Source organism: Sciurus vulgaris (genome assembly GCF_902686455.1).
Source record: "Sciurus vulgaris genome assembly, chromosome: 7".
In the NCBI taxonomy this organism is placed as follows: Eukaryota; Metazoa; Chordata; class Mammalia; order Rodentia; family Sciuridae; genus Sciurus; species Sciurus vulgaris.
Window position 1 is genome coordinate 86988967 of NC_136467.1, and position 16730 is coordinate 87005696.

General features: G+C 37.7%; 1 protein-coding gene across 2 annotated transcripts in view; it reads left to right on the forward strand.

Annotated features, from left to right (window-relative positions):
* Window positions 1-16730, forward strand: part of FILIP1 (filamin A interacting protein 1) — an 89819-nt gene that overhangs the window by 828 nt on the left and 72261 nt on the right. The gene's annotated exons all lie outside the window — the stretch shown is intronic.

Genomic DNA, 16730 nt, shown 5'->3' on the forward strand with positions numbered 1-16730 from the left:
GTATGACAACAAGCAGGGCATTGCATTATGAAGAACCTAATAGTTTCCCAAGCATTTTCAAGTTTGTTATCTGATTTGATTGCAGTAAAATGTGGGTATCATTATCTAGATCTTATAATTAAAGAAACTGAGGTCTGGAGCTGAGATCTGGTTTGTCCAGACCTCATCTCAGGCCTCCGAATTCTTGGCCTAGTGATCTTTCCACTGCCCACACCCACCAACCTTAATCTAGTTGTCATGAGCCAGGGCCCTCCTATTAAGTCTTCTGTTTTTAGGAATTCAGTCAGCAGTTCAGATTCTTTTGTTTCTGAAGTCTAGACAATTGCATTCTGGCAGTAAGGGAACAATTTTTTTTTTTTTTTAAGAACAGGATGACTGTCCTTTTTGTTTTTGTTAGGTTTTAGCTTACATGAGCCTCTAAGGGAATACTAACAATTGCATGAAATGAAACCCTTGACTTTAAGGGTATTGTTAGCATCAGAGAAGTAATTCACGACCTACCTTAAAGAGTGGGCCACTGTTCCTGTTCTCATCTGTGTGCACATACAGATAAGGGAACCCCTAGGGTAAAGAGAAATCTAAAACATACAAAACTCAAGCTTGCAAAAACAAACACGATTGAGTTTACCATTTATAGGCTGAGGAAATCACATTTGCATTTCACAGCAAAAGATGAAAATTTCCAGAGTGCCACCATTTCTAAAAATAACTCTGCCATTCCCAGAAATGTGGTTAGTGTTTTGCTTATTAACATTTATTGTGTAAAGAGGCAGAATTACTCCCTTCTTTTCACCGGCCCCCAAATGACAGCTATTGACTTGAGTACAAGAGAAAGGTATAACTGTTGCCTTAGAAACCTTCACAAAGCAACACTGGCTGCTGTTTTCAGTCATGCTGGCTCTTGTGCCAATGGCTCTGGCAGACTGTTTCCTGGAGAACTACTATGTCATGGTGGACTCCATAAGGTATTTAAAATTCATGTGGTTTTTAGATGGTGCTAGGTATACAAAATATAAACCAATACAGCAAGGAAATTAGCCAGAAGGCTCCAAAGAAATGTATTTTGCTTTTCATTCATCTTTATAATTATTCATGATCCCTCCCTCACATTAGTGATGTATTCTTGAATGGCTAGAAATAAGTTAAAAGTGTACAATATCATTTGTGGTGGAGGTGGTGAAGGGAAAGAAAAATAAAGGACATGTAATTCTAAGGAATTCCATGATGGATTCATTTGCAAAGCAAATAATCTGTCACACAGAGACATATGCATTTGTAAATGCAGATTTTGCAAATTCTTGATTTGTTTAAATATTTGTTATATTAAGAACTGTAGATATAGGTTTTTTAGTAGATGCTTTTCCTCTGTTAGCATTGTCACTGGCGAGGGTGTTGTAGCTAAGAGTGGGAGGCAGTTCACATCAGCAGATGTGAGTGGGCAGGTGAAAATGTGGCTGCTATGTGCTAGATTTGCCAGACAAGAGATTAAAAAAAAAAAAAAAATCTATCCGAAGGGCAGTTGCTGAAAAGTTAAGCAGGAATATGCTTTGTGAGTTAAGTTCCCTCTAGCACAGGCCTGTGGCTTGACGTGTGGAATATTTAGTGAGTCATCTCACAAATCTCCAATGGCCATCTACTGTTCTTTATTGAGTGACTGTAGGTGACTCAAATGCCCTTATTCTGCCAGTGATGTTCCAACATTCTATAAAATACTGGGACATTTAGGCACCTTCAAGGGGATTTATCTATTCCATCTCCTTTATTTTACAAATAGGTTGTGTGATTGACCCAAGGTGGCATAGCAATCTTGTTACGGTTGCTCTGGATCCAAATTCCCTGTCTCACTGTGTAATGTCTTTCTCATTTTACCACTTTCACACTGGGGATGTTCAAGTGTGGTTGGATTTCAGGACCTTTATATTTATTCTTGGTTTCCAGAGTTTCCTTCATGTGGACTCATAAACTCATAAACCAAAGCCATTTCATGAAAAGACAAAACTTTGTAGGTAAGAGAAATTGAAGAAGATTTCTTATGTATCAGGGAAATGTGATGGGATCAGAGTCTTATAGTTGGTGTGACCCAGATAGTAAGAAAAATGGGGGAATGCAGGGATGTCATATGGTCATGCATGCTGGGCGCTACTCTATGGGTAATGTTAGCTGAAATTGTATAACAATGCAGCATTAGAGAGACCACAGCTACAGGTCAGTGGAGGAAAGGTGATGCAAAGAAGAAAGGACTTATAGTATTGAGAAGATAATACCAATATCAAGTCTGCCTGTAGGAGTTTTGCCTTGGAAATAACTTGGGGGAAAAGGTAGAGGATCCTTCAGGCTTTTTGTGCCATTTTTCTTCTTCTTAGACTCCCTTTTGATCTCTCTCATTCTCTCCAAATTCATATCCACCATTTTGGACACTGTAGACAATTTTGTGTTTGAGGGAACACTAGTGTCCTGAGACTGTTGAAACATGTTGAGGGATCTACAGCCTTTTGCTGAATCAATGTTATATGCACCATAATTTTTGTTGTAGGCACTGGCTCTTTGCAAAATTTTCTAGTTTGATATTTTGTTTGCCAACCCAAATATCCCATGAATGCTTAAAAAGTGCACTTTTAATGGACATATATTAGAAGCAGAACTGCCCTTATCAGGGATTTTTTTGCATTTTAAAGAGTCTTGTCTAGAACTAGTGCCATTATGAATCTTGTTTTGGAGAGGGACACCTTCTAAACTTTTCTTGCCACACCTTAGCAGATGTAGACTTTATTCCTACACAAGGACTAGCCAGTGTTGCCCTACATTGAAGTAGCTGGGATGGTTCTGATTATTATACTTCTGTCATTGGCTGCTTCCAATAACAAATACTTTCTAATAAATTGGGACATTTTTACTTTCTGGGTGAAAAACTGGTTACATATTTCCCAGGCTAAACTGAAAGTAATGAAATCATACACCCAGACCATCACTTGGGCACCATGATTAATTTCTACTTGTATGTGTCCAAAAATAGCACTTTAAAAGCTCCAGTCAACTTGGCTGTACTAAAAACAACAAAACTTCAAAAGAAATGGTACTCACATCAAAAAACCATAACACAGAAATGTTGGCAAAAGTATATTCCTGTAAAGTGATCCAAGAGCAATTCACAAATTAATTCTTTTTCTTGATACAAAAAAATGAGCAGTCACTTTATATGGCAAATTCTCTTGATGTATTCTTGAACCCATCTTAGGAAAAAAAAATCCTCAAATTAGGTTCTATCATTTCTCCCTTTGTTGTTATAGTTAGTTCATTTCCACCTGCACGTAAGAAGACACAGAAAACTAGACAACACAACTAGATAAAGCACCACCATTCCATTTGACTTGAGTGTTCTCCAGGCTAAATCAGAGACAGAGTGACTGACAGGTCAAGGAATCTGTCTTCATCTTGGATGACTGGGAGAATACATTGATTTCACAGATAACTTATGAAATAGATTATATGCCTAAGGATTGTTAGAAATGTCCTCTATTCTATCCTTTTGGGATTCCTTGTCATTTTCTTTAATACCATTCATTAGTTTCTCTCTACTTCTCTACCACCTACTATAGGTAAGCCTTCTATCTATACTTCTTTCTGAAAGAATTCATCCATTTTTAGAGCTTTATTTAATTGCTGATTAATTAATTCAAAAATTTTCTCATAATATTTTTAAAACATGATCATTTTGCAAGAGGTCTGAGGAATGTAAATACAAACAATAATAATACTTGTAGCTAAAATTCCTATTATGTGTCAAGTGTTTTTAGGCATTAGGTATTATAGTATTCATGAAAAGGAGCTCATGACCTGGTGGGATTGATAAGAATGTGCAGAAATGAGTATTCTTCAGGGTAATTTTAACACAAATTATGGGAATACAAAAGCAGGATGGATTATGGAAGTGATGAGTTTCACTAAAGAATTGAACCTTGAAGAATGGGTAGATTTTGGATGGGATCTAGATAAGCCTAGGGATCAACATGAATAGAATCACAGAGTGATTGGGAAAGCGCAGGCATGTTCATGAGTACCAAGTTGGGCTTCAGTGGAGAGGGACTTGGTGCAGGCAATACTACTCCCCCAACGTGGAGACTCAATGTAAGAGGTCCAGCAGAAAACCTGCCAGAAGGTGTCCACATGACATGGGAGTAGAGTGATGTAGAAATCAGGGAAGTCAAGATTACCAAAAAAAGAAAGTTTCTGTCAGTCAAATCAGCAGAAAGGTGCAGATGGATAAGACCTAGGGTTGTCTTTGAGTTTGTGAACCTGAAGTCAGTAAATTTGAGTACATTTTTAGTGGGTTGAGAAGGAAAGTTAAAGAATCAGAGTAACATGTCCTGTTGAAATCTAGTTTAGAAAAAAATTTGGCAGGTAAATTTAAGTTTTCTTTTTTCCTTTTTTAAATGCAGTCAGAGAAACCTAATTTCCTCTTTAGTCGAGCAGTAAGTTATTGTCTTGCACAAAGCAGGCCCTTAGTATACATTTGCAGACCATTTGATTCGAAATCACATGTTGCTTTCTTCTACTTTGGGGCTTTATTCAAAAGGCTAAAGTGTGATTTGAATGCCAAGGCCCCCCAGACTATGTGGTAAAATTCAAAAGATTTGATGTTGACCTTTTAGTGCTGACTTTGGGCCTTCACTTATTCCCTGTGTGTGATGGCGGTGTTTCCTGCCTTGTGAGGTTGTAGTGAGTGCCGAACTTAGTTAGTACATATGAAGTTATATTTTGAGAGGATTGTGTGAGAAAGTCAGAGAAAGATAGGTAGTAGCTAGAGGGAAATTCCAGTTGAAGGAGGGTTTTCAATGAGGGAAAAGAATTCCCTGTATTTATGGGTTAAGAGGGTACAGGATCAGAGAGCAGCAATGTCAAGGATGTAAGTCAGACAAAGGATTTTTTTATGATGGAATCTTGGAAGAGACAGGAAAGGAATATATATAAGGGCTGACAAGGCCCTTCACCTTCTGTGAGAGGGAAAAAGAAAAGATGGATAGAGAGCAAGCTAACACTTGTATCTGAGGGGTGAGCAGTTGAGGGATCACCCCTAAAGACTCAGCTTTCATCAAGCAAAAGACAAAGCTGTGTATTCCTAGAAGTAAGGAGACGTGGACCAGTCAGGGATTGTGAGAATGACCACACGTGCTGAATCGTTACTGAGGAGAATGTTAGGGGAAGATTATTATGGACAAATATGAGCCCTACATGGAGTTCAGAATTCTGCAGGGAGTGTGACTGCATTTGCAGTGGTATCAGCCTGTTTAGAAGCCTAAGAGTAAAGAGAAGACATATTTTATGGCACTGGATCTGGGGTTGCTATTGTCCAAGTGTCTGCAGTAAAATAACAGAGGTACAGGAAAGCTGAATGTGTGGGTGAGACATTGCCCAGCAAGGAGGACATTGGGAGGATGACAGGCCAATGGGAGGGCGAGCAAAAGAGGGCTGGAAAGACTAGAAGTTGGGCAATTTTTTTTTATTGTAAACAAATGGGATATATGTTGTTTCTCTGTACATGGAGTAAAGGCATACCATTTGTGTAATCATAAATTTACATAGGGTAATGTTGTTTGATTCATTCTGTTATTTTTTCCCTTCCCCCCACCCCTCCCATCCCTCTTTTCTCTCTATACAGTCCTTCCTTCCTCCATTCTTGGCCCCCTCCCTAACCCTAACCCTAACTCTAACCCTAACACTAACCCCTCCCTCCCCCCATTATGTGTCATCATCCGCTTATCAGAGAGATCATTCGGCCTTTGGTTTTTTGAGATTGGCTTATCTCACTTAGCATGATATTCTCCAATTTCATCCATTTGCCTGCAAATGCCATAATTTTATTATTCTTTATGGCTGAGTAATATTCCATTGCATATATATGCTGCAATTTCATTATCCACTCATCAATTGAAGGACATCTAGGTTGGTTCCACAATCTGGCTATGGTGAATTGAGCAGCAATGAACATTGATGTGGCTGTATCTCTGTAGTATGCTGATTTTAAGTCCTTTGGGTATAGGCTGAGGAGTGGGATAGCTGGGTCAAATGGTGGTTCCATTCCAAGCTTTCTGAGGAATCTCCACACTGCTTTCCAGAGTGGCTGCACTAATTTGCAGCCCCACCAGCAATGTATGACTGTACCTTTCTCCCCACATCCTCGCCAATACCTGTTGTTGCTTGTATTCTTGATAATCGCCATTCTAATTGGGGTGAGATGGAATCTTAGGGTAGTTTTGATTTGCATTTTTCTTATTACTAGAGATGTGGAACATTTTTTCATATGTTTTTTGATTGCTTGTAGGTCTTCTTCTGTGAAGTGTCTGTTCATTTCCTTAGCCCATTTGTTGACTGGGTTATTTGTATTCTTGGTGTAGAGTTTTTTGAGTTCTTTATAGATTCTGGAGATTAGTGTTCTATCTGAAGTATGATTGGCAAAGATTTTCTCCTACTCTGTAGGCTCTTTCTTCGCATTGCTGATAGTTTCCTTTGCTGAGAGAAAGCTTTTTAGTTTGAATCTATCCCAGTTGTTGATTCTTACTTTTATTTCTTGTGCTATGGGAGTCCTGTTGAGGAAGTCTGGTCCTAAGCCGACATGTTGAAGATCTGGCCCTACTTTTTCTTTTATAATCTGCAGGGTCTCTGGTCTGATTCTGAGAAACTTAATCCATTTTGAGTTGAGTTTCATGCACGGTGAGAGATATGGGTTTAGTTTCATTCTGAAAATGGATTTCCAATTCTCCCAGCACCATTTGTTGAAGAGGCTATCTTTTCTCCATTGCATATTTTTGGCACCTTTGTCTAGTATGAGAAAATTGTATTTATTTGGGTTTCTGTCCGTGTCCCCTATTCTGTACCATTGATCTACCTGTCTATTTTGGTACCAATACCATGCCATTTTTGTTACTATTGCTTTGTAGTATAGTTGAAGTTCTGGTATTGCGATACCCCCAGCTTCATTTTTCCTGTGAAGGATTGCTTTAGCTATTCTGGGTTTCTTATTCTTCCAGATGAATTTCATGATTGCTTGCTCTATTTCTGTAAGGTACATCATTGGGATTTTAATTGGAATTGCATTGAATCTGTATAGCACTTTTGGTAGTATGGCCATTTTGACAATATTAATTCTGCCTATCCAAGAATATGGGAGATCTTTCCATCTTCTAAGGTTTTCTTTAATTTCTTTCTTTAGTGTTCTGTAGTTCTCATTGTAGAGGTCTTTCACCTCTTTTGTGAGATTGATTCCCAAGTATTTTATTTTTTTCGAGGCTATTGTGAATGGGGTAGTTTTCCTAATCTTTCTTTCCAAAGATTCATCACTTATATATAAAAATGCATTAGATTTATGAGCATTGATCTTATATCCTGCTACTTTATTTAATTCACTTATGAGTTCTAAAAGTTTTTAGTTTTTAATTTAATGTAATTCGATTGAATTGAATTGAATTTTTTTCAGTACTGAGGATTGAACCTAAGTGTACTTAACCACTGAACTACACCCCCAGCCCTTTTTATTTTTTATTTTGAGACAGGGTCTCACTAAATTACTGAGGCTGGTCTCAAACTTGCAATCTTCCTGCCTTAGCCTCCTGAGTCACGGGTTTATAGGTCTGTACCACTGCACCCAACTCTAGTGTCCCTTTAAATGATCATTCCTATCCAATTAGGCAGTCTATGCTCTTTGCCAACCCTGACACACGCACTCACACATGCAAACCCAAACACTACCACCATTCCAGTGGCAATTTTGATTATATTTCTTTCACCTTAAGACTATTTACAAGAAAGAAATCAGGGTTCTCTGGGGGAATTTAGGACATCTATTTATGCTTATCTTATCCCATGCTTTTTTTCTAGTACCAGTCAGTACTCAGACAACAGGGGCTTACTTCCTCTGTGAAATCTTTTCTAAGTGTTGCTTCCCAATACTTACCATTCTTCTGTCCTGAAATTCTACATTATTTTATTTTAAGTGTGAACCATAGCATCCCATACATACATATTCCCTAAGTGTCTTATATATTGTTGCCCAAAACAATTTCTTGAGAAAAGGGGCTTCATCCTCTGCTTCTTTCATACCTTCTTTGCTCTTAAAAGAAGGATAGTCTATTGGTAACCAATGATTAATCTCAGAATGTTCCAGTATTTTTATGCCCTATGAAACATTCACAAACTTAATTTTTTAACATGCATGTCAGCTTTTGCACTGTTGTCACCCAAGTACCCAACAAGAACAACCAAGAGGAGCACTTAGGGGTTCATGATTTCAGAGGTCTCAGTCCATAGATGGCTAATTGTATTGCTCTGAGCCCAACGTGGGGGAAGGGTCCAAAGAGGAAAGCTGCTCAGTGGGGTCAGAAAACAGAGAGAAGGCAGGGAGGAAGGGTTCACAGGGAAGACGTACCCTTCCAGGGCATGCTCCAGAGACTCGCCTCATCCAGCCACATCCCCTCTACCTATAGTTACCACCCAGTGAGTCCATTCAAGCTAGGATGGACTCTTTAGGTTACAGCTCTCATAATCTAATTATTTTACCTCTGAATATTCCTGCATAAACAGAAGCTTTGGGGGGATCTCTCATATCCAAGCCAAAGCATATGCAAAAATACTTTGAATTATAGAAAGTATAAGCATCATACTATATATAATGTTATTACTGAATTAATAATCATGGTCACAAATATTCACAATGATATTCCTACTAAAATAATATGATTCTACTTTTTTGTCATCTTTAAAAAAGAGGCATTATAATTCCACTGAAAAGAATGATAACCAGTTCAGATGGAATTACCCAGTGCAACCAAGCACTATGGGCTTATCCTCCTGGGTTACCATTTACCATTTTGTCTTTGGAGATGGCTTTTCTTTTCCTAAATGAATTCCCTTTGTCACATTGTAATGCCTTCCCTGGAATCCCTGTGCTTCTGAAAAGTAGGCTTTCAGTTAACCCTCTCTGACTTTTTAAATTGATGGCTCACCTGCACTTAATAAACTTCATCTTTAGAATTGCAGGCTGAGGTCACCCTGAGCAAGCCTGCCCAGTGAAACCTCACACCATTAAAATTGTCAGCGTGCTGAGAATGGTAAGTCTTTGCTAAGTTTAGGAGGCAGCAAAGAGAGAGGTTGCTTTCTGATTAAAATCAGTACCAGATCTGATTCTTTGTTGAATACAATGTTTCAGAATCTAATGTGTCTAGTAGCATTGACTGTATTTGGACAAAGATCTTTGGTGCCTGATTATCATTGTTTCAAGCAGAATACTTTTAGTGCTCCTAAAAGAATCATAAAGTCTGCTTCTCTGCAGTGAGGATAATGTATTCATTGACTGTATAGGATAGAACTTTGGTTTTTATTGAAAAATGTTAAAAAATACATAATCATAAAGAAAATCTCCCATAAAATAAATGTTTTTATTATTTTATGGGACTCTGGATTGGGGAAACGCTATATAGGGGTAATATGTGGAAGATGAAGATTCCTCCCTTCATGACTATAATAGCCTACAGTTTTTCTCAGTGAAAATGACCTTAGTTACTTCAGTAAACAAAACCATATCTAAATATTCCAAATTATAGATGTAAATATTTCCCATTTATTGGTGTATATGCGTTTGTTACATGGAAACTTTTTCAAGTAAAATTAAAGTTTATACAAATTAGTGCTATAAGAAATCTGTGTTAAATGGAGTAGGATTTAGAGAAAAAAAATATCTGTGATTCCAGAATGACTTCCAGGGGAGATGTCAGATAGGACATCTACATTGCCAGATTTGAAGTTCTGGGGTAAGCTCTGGATCCATACTGTTCAATGGAACTTTCTCTGAAGAAAAAAAGTGTTCTATATTTGCTCTGATCTATAGCATAGTCACTAGCCACAAATGGTTTGTGAACACTTGAAATGTGGCTAATTAGATTGAGGAATTGAATTTTGAATTTTATGGAATGCTAATTAATTTAAATCTAAATAGCTACATAAACCTGGTGGCTACCTTATTGAGCAGTGAGAACACAGAGAAGAAAACATAGCAACACCTTAAGAGACCCAGATTGAAGCCAAGGGATAGATCCTTAGAGAATATCTGTGGTTAAGGATGTGGAGAGAGAACGGAAGGAACTGGCTAGAGAGGAAAAGAAGATGTGCTTGAAGATAAAGGAAGAAGATCAGGGACATGATATGTCAATGATGCAAGAGAGCAGAGAATTTCAGGAAGGAGAACTTTATAGTTCTCAATGGTGTGCCAGGGATAGGGGAGCAAATGGGAAACAGGCTATTTTCTGAGCTGGCATTTAGGGGTGGTTTCAAAGGAGTTGTGAGGTTAATACCAGACTGTTGGGGTCTAGATGTGCTTAGGCAAACTTCACTGTGGAGAAGATAATGGATGGAAAACAGGGCAGGGTTGTAACTGAGGGATATTAGGGGCAGGGAGAGGCTTTGTTTTGTTTTTAAAGAGAGCACTGAAAGATTTATAGATGTTAAATACAATACAAACTTCTCTCATAATCCCTAGTCCTACCCTTGCTCTCTTTGTCCCCCAGAGACACTCTAATCTTCTAATTTACTTAGGAGATTGAATCTTACCAACTTCTTTCCATTCCCCAAACCTCCATTCATTGCCTTCCCTCCCCCTTCCCTAAGAGTGAAGCATCCTACCACCTTCTTAGGTTAATTTCAGGTCTCTTTCCCCCTCTCTCCCATCCCTGACTCTCTCTCCTGTGCCTGCGAGCTCTTTCATGGTCTTTATCACTTGCATGTTTAGCCTGGACATTTTCCATATAAAGGAAGCTAGATTAACCAAAGCTCCTGTGGTTCTGTAGACATTGAATTATTGTAAGCAGGTCTCTGTCTTCTAGGGGATCTGGACATGGACTATTTAGGTTCCCTTTATCTAATCTTCTGACTAGAGGCTTACTATTCTTTTCTCCCTCCACCCTATTCAGGTCTCCTTATCCTCACTTAGAAACATTCTTCTCCCTCTTTTTCTATACTGCTTGACTATTCTAACAAGACTTCTACTTCTTCATTTCTACTGTAAATTGAAAACTCCTTAAGGATATACTATCTATACAGCACTCAATAGGTGCTTTTTGAAAACTACTTTGACGTTCCAAGTGATTAATATACTGTTTTTTTTAAAGTGGATTGCTATTTTATTTTCTTCTAAAAGTATTGCATATTAAATCTAGAAATTTGACTTTGGCAGAACTTCCAGCTTCGGTTTTTCTGTTTTCTTGGATGGTCAATAATAATGGCAGAGCTGTTTTCTCAATCAGACACCATATAGGATCCTGCCCTGAAAACATTGTTATCAGAGTCTCCTGATTACTGAATGGAAATAATAGAATGTTTGGAATTTCCTTTAAAATGGTCCAACTATTCCTCTCTCCAAAAGTATATAAGGGGTATATATCATACTATTCTGTATACTTTGTGGTATATTTTAAACATTCCATAATACAAGGTTCAAAAACAAATAAATGATGCATAAAATAGCAAAGAAAAATAATAATGCCTTATAAAAATCTTCACTTTGTTAGGTACATTTTTGTGGTTTATACTGTTATTTAATACTAAAACTTTTTGTAGTTGTTTTTAAGAATAACATAGAGGTTAAGGATGTAGCTCAGTGGTAGAGTATGTGTTTAGCATGCACAGGTCCTAAGTTTGACCCCCAGCACCACCACAATAATAGTGATAGTGATAATCATAATAAATAAGATGCAGACCAAGATATCTAGACCATGGTGAACTTAAATTGGTGGTACCAAAATTATTGCGATGTTACTGTAGTGGCACTACTTATAACATTTAGTACCTTGACATCGTGTACAAATATCTGGGTCAGTCTTTGACCCATTTTATATTCTCTTCTCTCTTACTAAAAGTCCCAGAAACACACTTGAAAATCAGTGGGTAAAGGTGGTAGATACAAGATGATCCTTTCTTCAGGACTTCCTGTCTCTTAACCTTCCTTTTTTCCACCCCCTTGATCCTCAAGAGACATCTGCTGGTGCAGTGGTGATGGAGGTTTTGTTCTAAACCTCACATGACCTGTGGCAGGTTTGCAAGGTATAGTTGCAAGTGCAGACAATATTTTTCTTGGCAAAGCTTACTGACCCAACTGAGATTTAAAATTTGATTTCAGGAGCATCAACCAAATATCAGCCTGAAAACAATGAAAGGCTCAGAGACCCATCATATGACTTTCAAGAGAGAAATATTTTTCATCCAAACTGTCTTGCTGGTGGGATTGCAAATTAGTGCAGCCACTCTGGAAAGCAGTGTGGAGATTCCTTCGAAAACTTGGAATGGAACCATCATTTGACCCAGCTATCCCACTCCCTGGCCTATACCCAAGGACTTAAAATCAGCATACTACAGCAACGCAGCCACATCAATGTTCATAGCTGCTCAATTCACAATAACTAGATTGTGAAACCAACCTAGATGCCTTTCAATTGATGAATGCATAAAGAAACTGTGGTATATATATACACAATGGAGTATTACTCAGCCATAAAGAAGAATAAAATTATGGTATGTGCAGGCAAATGGATGAAGTTAGAGAATATCATGCCAAGTGAGATAAGCCAATCTCAAAAAACCAAAGGCCGAGTGACCTCTCTGATAAGCAGATGATGATACATAATGGGGGGTGGGAGGGAGGCAAGAATGGAGGAAGGATGGATTGTATAGAGGAAAAAGAGGGGTGGGAGGGGTGGGGGGAAGGAAAAGTAACAGAATGAGACAAGCATCATTACCCTATGTACATGTATGATTACACAAATGGTATGACTCTACTTTATGTACAACCGGAGAAACAAGTTGTACTCCATTTGTTTACAATGAATCAAAATAAATAAATTATTAAAAATAAATAAATAAAAGGGAAGAAAGTCATTGATGAAAATTGTTGAGGTCATTTCACTGTGATGTTAGCACATAGTCAAAAGGAAGGACATAAACTCTGATTAAAGAAGACTACTGTAGTTCTGCAGATGTTGCTCAGTGTTACAGTGCTTGCCCAGCGTGTGTGGAGCCCTGGATGCAAATGCAGTACAGAAAAAAGAATAATAATATTTCTATCTGTGAATCCAGTCTGGTGCATCAACAATGTATGTTTGTGTTGGCAGAAAAAGACTTCTCTCAACCTTTCCAAGCAACAGCCATTAATCTGTAGGAATAATACTTGATGTTAAACACTTCCTGATCCAGGGCCTAAAAGGAAACATGAAACAATGTGCAAAAATTTTAGCAGCCGCTCTGCTTTTCCCCTGCCTTTAACAAATAGAAATACTGAAAGCATATTTGTAAGTCCTGGGGTTTGTGGGGATTAGTTAATTTATGAGGGAATTCAGTGATAAACCAGGGTTTGTGTGCTCCTTCCTGAGTGAATGTAGGAAACAGTCTCATGTACTCCAAGCCATACCTGCATCAATTAAAGTGAGTAACCCTTGAACAGTGGTGTCTACTCTTTTTGAACCTTGAATGGTCTGCCCTTAGATGGCATGGCATAGTCCATGCCATCATGGATTAGTGGGGAAAAAAAAAATCTATATAGGTGTTTCGTGTGTGTGTGATACCTGTGTTTGTCTACATAGAGAATCAATGAACTGCTCTCATCTGAAAGCACATACACATATTTAACTGGCAAGCCCTTAAACTGGAAAATATGTAAGACGGACTGTATTTTTAAATAATCAAGATGTGCATTTTTTCTTTCATGGAAGATATGTTCTTGTCCTTTAGTTTACAGAGGACAAGCATTTGAATGCAGATGAAATTGACTTTGGATACAAAGTGTGAGCACTGAGTATTTATTTAAAGATGATTGTGATGCAATATGACAGCCCAAAGTGCCAGCTGTGCTGACCACAGGGTGCCTGGTTAAAGACTTCTCTTGAAAAGAAATTTACATATCCCAACAAGGACACAATTTGGGAGACCACCAAAAACCAAACCCAGGAAGTTCTGTGCATGGTACTTCCTTTCTTTTTCTCCAGGGTTGTAATTGCCTGAGTGGGGAGGGACATAGGCTTCCCTTTCATTACTTGTGAGATAAGGCACAGGTGGTTGTAAGATCTCATCCCTCCTGAGTGTCATCATCTCCTCATTGCAGTGGTCTTCACAGACATCACAGCAAAGAGGGGATCAACAACCTGATCATGCAGATTGATGATCTATCATCATGTGACGTTGATTCAACTGACGAGAGGATGATTGTTAGGCAGTTACAGAATGCAGGGGAAGAATAAGCCACAGAGTCCCTGACCTCAGATAGCTGCAGGAACCTGATCTCCACCACCACAGGCATCCTTGCCTCCCTTCACAGTTTATTTCAATCGCCTCTTAACTGGCCTGCTCTTCCTGCAGTCTTGTTACCCTTCAGTTAACTTTCCACATCACAGCAAGGCAGACTTTTAAAATACAAAATCAATTGAGTCTTTCTGCTGCCTAAAACACTCAGAGACTCCCTAAAGCCTGAAAGGCTTTTATGAACTCACCTCACCCCACTCCAGCCTCATCTTTCATTGCAGCCCCCTAATCTGTGGTCCTGCTATGCTGACGGGCCTGCAGTTCCTGTCTTAAATAATATTTGGAGAATTTTTCTTTTTGGAAATTATTCTCTTCCATTATGTACTATGCAAATGATTTTGAGGACGGGAGGAGGCACCAAAGTTCCACATGTTCAAGGTTGGCTGATGAGAGCAGTACATTGATTCTCTTCATTGATTTTTGTCTTGCTTTATTTTTAATGTAGTCTCCACAGAGTGAAGGTCATTAGGCAAAGAACGCAGTTCTCCATGCAAACATCTACAGTTAGGCTAGCGCTTAAGAGCTTATTCCATTATTTATGGTAACTTGCTCACATGTTTTTTCAAGAACTCATGAGAGAGGACTTTTGTTCTGTCCAGGTATTCAGAGATTTTATCTTTTGGTAAAGTTCCATTCCTGTATCTCTTCCAAGGTGGAGTCTTATTGTAATCACATGCTCAGGAATGATGTGATTATAAAACAAGCATCTGGATGGAACCATATTCTGACACAGTAGAAAACCTGAGTCCAAAATCAAGTAAAACATGAAAATATAATTCTGGGAGTAAAGTTTATTTAATATTTTTAACATTAAAAATTAATTAAATGAAAAATTTAATGTTAAAAATATTACATATGGGGACTGGGTTTGTATCTCAGTGGTAGGGTGCTAGCCTAGCATGTGTGAGGCACTGGGTTCAATTCTCAGTACCACATATATGTGAATAAATAAAGATTCATTGACAACTAAAAAAATTAAAAAAAATATTACATGTGGTTGAAAAGTCAGAAGAGGGTGAATGGATTTAAGAAGGTACATATTCCTTTTGGTTTTTACACAAATGGGAGCATATTATATATACTGTTCTGGAATGACCTTTTTCAGTTATCAAGTATGCCTTAGGAATCTTTCCCTATTAACACATATGGAAATTTTACGTATATTTAAAATCGTATTTATTAGTGCAATATAGTTACACATAATCGTGGGGTTTATTTTAACATAGTCACACATGCATGGAATATATTTGCTTCATTTCAGCACACATCCCCTCTTCTCTCCCCCTGTTCCCATTCCTCTACTCTACTGGTCTTCCTTCTATTTATTTATTTATTTATTTTTTATTTGGTGTTTTGTAGATATATATACAGGTGGAATTCACTGCAGTATATCCTTATATATACATTCTTTTGTCAATTTCAGTCTGCAGTTCCTCCCTTTTCCTGTCCCTCCTCCTTCCCCATTAATTCCCCTTCTTCTACTCCACTGCTCTCTCTTTCTTCACGGGATCACCTCCCCACATCCCACCTCTATTTTTTTTTTTTTTTTCTTACTTTGTTCTGGCTTCTGCATATGAAAGAAAACATTCAACCCTTGCCTTTCTGAGTATGGCTTGTGGAAAATTTATATTCTTTTTAGCAGTAGAGTATATAATAGGTGTGCAATGCAATTTCCTGCTAAAAGACATTTAACTTTTACCCAGATTTTTGCTATCATTTTTAATGCTGAATGAATATATTATACATGTATCTTATAAAACATGTAAGAGGGTTTCTCTTGGTTAAATCCTCAGAATTAGAATTGATGATTTAAAGGTATGTAAATTTACAACAGAGTTGGCTAAGTTGCAAATAATAAGTCTATTATCTCACACTCTTGCAGACATACTACATAATCAATTGTTTTACTAGTTTGATGATCTAATTCCATTGTCAGTCTGGTAGATAAAATGGGTATCTCCTTGTAGTTTTTTTATTTTTAATTTTTTTTTTAGTTGTTGATGGACCTTTATTTATATGCGGTGCTGAGAATCGAACCCAGTACCTCACACATGCTAGAAACATGCTCCATCACTGAACCACAACTCCAGCCCACTCCCCTTGTAGTTTTAATTTTGACTTCTATTATGACTGAGTTTGAGCATCTTTTCAAACAGTTTTAGAGATTTTGTATTTCACATTTTTTGACTAGTCTGTTCTTATCTTTTGTTCTTTTTTTCTATTGGATTGAAGGTCTTTTTTCAAGTAATAAGTATTTTTTTGCATAGTAATTGGTTCTTTGTGATATGAGCTGTAAGTCAAATATGTTTTTCTGAGTATTTTTATTCTGGCTTTGCTTTCAAAATTGTTTGTTATGCAGAATTTATAAATTGCTATTGTTAGTCAGATGTTGGTCTTTT